This window comes from Camellia sinensis, chromosome 9, assembly GCF_055761805.1.
Source record: "Camellia sinensis isolate YWXY chromosome 9, ASM5576180v1, whole genome shotgun sequence".
Classification (NCBI taxonomy): domain Eukaryota; kingdom Viridiplantae; phylum Streptophyta; class Magnoliopsida; order Ericales; family Theaceae; genus Camellia; species Camellia sinensis.
Window position 1 is genome coordinate 25,683,147 of NC_138969.1, and position 6,149 is coordinate 25,689,295.

The following is a 6,149-nucleotide window of genomic DNA, read 5'->3' on the forward strand; positions in this document are numbered from 1 at the left end:
CATTTCAGACTCACAAAAATAAAGACATAAGAGCGACAAACACAAACTTATAATTTTATTCATTCACAAACTTACACATAAGTTTATTACAGCAATTCAAAAAAAAAAAAAAAATAACCAAAACTTTGAGTACAAATTTTGTTCACTCCAGTCATTCCTCTTCACTTGAGACGTGGTCTTCTTCTTCAACACCCTCATCCAGGGGGGTCTGGGCCACGTCGTCTTCGTCAATTTTTACACTGCTGAAGTCCAAGTCAGGGAACAGCTCTTCTGCTTTACGCTTAAACATCTTCTAGCCACTGTCCCAGAACTCAACCATCTCGTGTTTGTAGAAGTCCGACCGCTGGAAGCTCTGGATTACTTCTTCTTCACTCCTGCTCCCAACGGTCGCTCCCGACGGGCTAGCCCCTCCAGACCCCTCCCTTGCCAAGTTACTGGCGATTGCAGCATCGATCGCCATCTGGCAGTCAGCAGACCCCTTGAACTGCTCTACTGTTGCGACGCACAAGTCGGGGTATGCTGCCCTCTTAGAAGCTGACTTGGTCTTCTCTTCCTCTAACTCCTTCTCCAAGCCCGCCTTCTCCTCCATCGACTTAGCCCGCTCGCCCGCCAACGTCCTCTCCAGCTTAACAATCTTTAGATCCAACTCTTCTTTCTTTTTGATTGACTGAGCTCGAAAATCTTCGTTGCTGGACATGGCCTCCTCCCACCGTTCGTTGGCGACAGTGCAGGCTGCCTTGGCCTCTTCTAACTTCTTCTGCTTGTTCCCCAATTGGAACTCGAGCGACACCACCTTGCGGCGTTCGTTCTCTAGCTCCAACTTGACCGCGAGCAGCTCAGCATGGGCCCGATCGGCAACATTGCTCTGCACCATCGCCAACACCCCCATTTTCTTCGCCTTCTGAGCCTCCTCCAACCCCCTAGCACACGCACTCCGCGCAGCCTTCCTCCAGTCTGCACTCTCCTTCTTGAAATTTTCAAGCTGGGCCTCCACCTGCCCCAACTTTTCCCTCTCCTTCCTCAATTCGGCCTTCGCTGCCGCCACCTTGTTCAACAGGGCTCCTGCTATGGCAGTCGCCTCCATCTGGGCAGAGCATACCCCCTTTAGTAGCTCAGCCTCAGTAAAACCAACCACCGAGCGCACGGCTGCGTCTTCTACTATCCCTAGGAGGCGATCTGCAACCATCCTGGCTTCTCTCCCTTCTCCTTCCACTTGCCCGGACACCGCTGGCACGTGGTAGAAGGCAGTCTTCAACCCAGCCCCCTCTCCTTCTCGTTGGGGTGCAAGACCCTCCTTAGGCAGTGGCTCTGCCCTCTGCTTAGCATTGATCGCCCCACTTTTCATTTGTTCCTCAGGGCCAGTCACCCCACTCTCCACCCCCTTGGCTGATTCCCCCAACCCCACTTCGGGGGTCCCCTCCGCCGTCACCCCCTTCATCTTTTTAAAGGCAGGCCCCTCCTCACTGTCCCTCACCCTTTTCTTCTTCTTCACCACACCTTTCATCTCGCTGTTGGTCCTTTTCTTCAGCGGATCACTTGGGGGCAGCCTCGGCTCAAAATCACCCAAGTCTTTTTCCCCGAGCGGTTTGGGGCACGGTCGGATTTTTTCCCTTGGGATCACCTTCGGCGGACAGTCTGCCTGTGTCTCTTTGTATGTATTGGCCTTGGCGAAAATGGTTCTATCCTCCGCCTCTTGCGCCTTCCTTCTCGCCTCTAGTTTTGTCGATGCCAGATCTTCACCAGTCGGCTGAGGGCCCAGTCCCGCGGCAAACAAGGCTGAAGGCTGAACGAGGTCGTCCCATTTGACGCCCTCCTTCTCCCTCCATGCCTTCACCTTCTTCACTCTCTCATCTGCCGCTGCCTCCAGTTTTGGCTCCACAGACTTGGTAGGCACTCTTCACACCGCGCGCACTCCCACTCCTCCGTTTGCGGACACGTAGAACCACCGTGGCCTCCGCCCTTTGATTGATGATGGCAATCCCGCCACCAGACCTTTCCTGCCGTCGCCTGCAGAGTGACCCAGGTCTCTTGCTGCCCCGAGGCCTTGTAGCATGCAAAAAACTCGTCCACCGTCATGGCTGACCCCCCGTTCACCCTCAGCCACGCATTTGCACAGGCCAGTATAATTTTCCACGCGTTGGGCATTAGTTGACCCGGTGCCACCTCCAATCGGTCTAGGACTCCCACTACAACCTGCGGAAGCGACAACCTCAACCCTCCCTTCAACGCCTCCTCGTAGAGGGCAAATTCCCCCGGTCAGGCGTCAAATGGCCTCTCCTTCGGTGTCGGCAGCTTTAACTCTATTTCTGCAGGAATCTGGTATTTCTCCCGCATACCCTCCAACTCCTTCGCGGTAATGATCGACCTGTCGGCCTTCGTATGCCAGTGATCTGGCTCAACCTGGCTGATTGGCTTCGGAGCCGCTATCATTGTGGACGAACGAGGTCGCCCCGCCGGCTCCCCCCCACTCCCCACTTGCCTCTCCGTCCTGTATTGCTCCGCCAAATCCACTGCATCGTCATCCCCTAATGGATCAACCCTGGCGGTTGCAGTTTCTTCTTGGGCCATTTCTGCGGTGTGTCTGCGAATGGTTTCGGATGTGGGTGCAAGAAAATTCACAAAGTGTTGTAGGGGTGTATCACTAGCGACGAAGGAGTTTACACTTGGGATATTTTGGTTGTTTGCAAAGAGGTACGTAAAACGGATAATATCAAAAGCCCAAGATTTGCCTGTATTCCAAGGGTCACAATTAAATTTCGCCAGTTTGAAAATTTTCAAAAATCCGCCAAAATTATCTTTTTAACACCCTATAATGACCTATCGTTTCACTTATTGCCCAACGCCTAACCTCCCCCACTACGAGATTCTGCCACGTGTACGACCACGATCCATTGCCCCCCTGTCTATTTCACTTCACTTCAACGCGTACCCCACCGCCTCTCGAGCCTCGCGCCACACCACCCACCCTTCGCGGTCGCCACTCTTCATGGTCGATCCCTCCACTCGGCCACCCTTTTACGGTCGGCTCTCCTCATGGTCGATCCCTTCACTCGGCCACCCTTCGCGGTCAACCTTCCTCTTGGTCGGTCCCTCCACTTGGCCACCCTTCACGGTAAGCTCTCCTCATGGTCGATCCCTCCACTCGGCCACCCTTCACGGTCGGTTCTCCTTATGGTCGATCCCTCCACTCGGCCACCCTTCGCGGTCGGCCTTCCTCTTGGTTGGTCCATCCACTCGGCCACCCTTCGCAGTCGCCCCTCCTTATGGTCGATTCCTCCATTCGGCCACCCTTCACGGTCGGCTCTCCTCATGGTCGGCCACTCCTCTCGATTGGCCTTCACCCTGCCGGTCTCTCACAGCCCTCATTTTCTTCATTATTCCCTTCGTTGGACTAAAGCTGCACTTGGGAATGGGGGACTACTGACATGGGTGAACCTATAAACATTATAGCCCACCATTTAGGGCCCAATACATATCTCAAATACTAAAGCCCAGCATTACTGAAGCCCCACATAGCAAGAAGAACCAATGACATCAAGACACATGGCAAGAAAAGAGCAAGCCACATAAGCAGACAAAGATCTGCAAAGTTATTGTCACTGCACATCGCCATTAATGAAACCCCTTACAGCATTTATTGCGATAAGCCCTCCCCGTCGAGACAGAATGGCCTCACCATGAACAAGGCAAGCTAGAGCATAGACTTTCGGCCAAGATGGCAGGTCGGAAGGGACAACGAAATGATTACCAAAGGATATAAGCAGACGTTGAAGACAAGAAGAAGGTTAAGCCTTCTATCTCTAATCTATCTCTACATACCACCTCTCTTTCTAACTTGCTCGTCGGAGGGTTCGCTGGGGGACTCCCCGTTCCCCGTTGAACTCTTGTGCAGGTTCCCCTATGGGCTTGGTCGCTTGGACACCGGTTTGGGAGGCGTGGATCAGTCCGACCCGTTTCATCTGGAACCCGCTGTATCCTCATAAAATATTTAACAATGACCATTATTTTGGAAACACACTGCTGAATATATGAATTTTTGTTTAGAAATAAGTTTTTGAATAAACATAATTTGTTCAGTACTGAATTTTTGAATCAATTCCGTAAACCAAACAACAAAAAACGATAACTATCAAATGAAAACTTACTTTATCTATAGAAAATTGCTTGAAAACATCTTCTTTATTGTCCAATATTGATTTCAATGTGAAATAGAATGCAAGAATGATGGATTCAAGCAAATAGGGTGGGTTAGGTATGAAGATCCAAAGTGAAAAGAGTAAGAAGAGAAGAGAGAGAGAGAGAGAGAGAGAGAGAGAGAGAGAGAGAGAGAGAGAGAGAAACTATTAGGGTTGTCCAAAAACTTTGATTTACACTTTTTTCAATGTCAAGTACTTTTTTGTCATTTTAAATAAGGGAAAATGATTCTCTCCAGTTCACCTTGTAGACTAAACGATACTGTTGTATCCATGGGGCCCACCACAGGTCTCATTTCGATAATCTAAACTATTCAATGTATAGATCTCGCCGGGTAATTCTTCCATCCAAAATATTAGGTTGATCAGATATCGATAGACCCTTGATCAAATTATATTTTTGATAATGGTAAATAAGATTTTAAAAATAAATTGTTCATAAAAATGTATTCAGATCAAGGGATTATTGATATCCAATCAACATGATTTGAACCATTCGATGATCTAAACCGTTCAATATGTGAATCTCATCGAATACTTATTCCATGCAAAAAATCAAGTTGATCAGATATCAATAACCCTTTGATCAGGTCACATTTTTGTTAATGGTAAATAAGATTTTAAAAATAAATTGTTCATAAAAATGAATTCAGATCAAGGGACTATTGATATCCGATCAACATGATTTTTGTCACGCCCCACTTTTATTACTCGGAAGATCCAAAATCTTGTAGTACGTCTTGATAATCACCTAAAAAAGATTCAACAACATGGGATGAACATATAGTCCAGTAAAGATCTCAACATGATCCTCAATAATAACAACTCACAGATAGCTATGATCATGAATGCTAATCTCATACCATATAAATAATGTGACATTTTATAACCAAAGTATATACATATATATGTACTGTTCTCAAAATCATTCAATTATTTAACAACATCAATTTCCACTTTTACCACCCTTTTTCCTAATGAACAACTCTTACCCATTTCCGTGTTCCTTTTGTGACAAATACCCATAATACCCACTTTATTTTTGAAAACACGTTCACCAAAACCAATACTCTCATATATTTATCAATTCAAAATAAGAACCCAAGTCTGACTCCACACATTCATTTCATCTCAACCTTACATTCAAGTTAAAGAAATATTATCAATAATTCATTGTTGGTAAGCAACTCCCTTAACCACTCTCAACACGTCCAAACATACTCAAACACATCTACACTCATATAAGATAATTTAACCTCGCTGAATCATGATCACAACACATAATACACATAACTAAGTAAGACAACAATAACAACAAATCTCTACTCTACTTGCCTCAAGCACAGTAAGCTAATGATTTCACTTCTCAACAACAACATGCCAATTTACCAAACACTAGCTGGAAGGGAATGGTACCTCTGCTCCATTTTACCATGCGCTAGCTGAAAGGGAATGGTACCTCTGATTCTCAGCGCAGCCAATTCTCCAAGCGCTAGCTGGAAGGTAATGGTACCTCTGATTCTCAGCGCATTACACCCCTTTCGATCATCACAACATGATAAGGTACAACCAACAAATTCAATGCATACACGCAACCACAACAGAGTGCAACCAACTCAAGCGTAAAATGTACACGCAACCATTTCAACACAACAATGTCATCCTCCACTGATGACCAAGGACAAAACCTCTAAGTGTTTGTATTTCAACGCATGTGTTTTACAATTCAATTCTCATGAGGTTTTAAGTCCAACAATCAACAACAAAAAAAGTAAAGCATTAGTGATCCAAACTCAAGTAAATCTCCGGGACTCATATTATGTTAATTTCTCATTCCTTCCATTACAAAGCCAATTACCTTTTTCTTCTACAATAACATTCTCCACCTTAGGCCTTAATCCAATTTTACTTCATTTCACAAAAATACAACCAATTCACTTTCCATCATTTTAAATA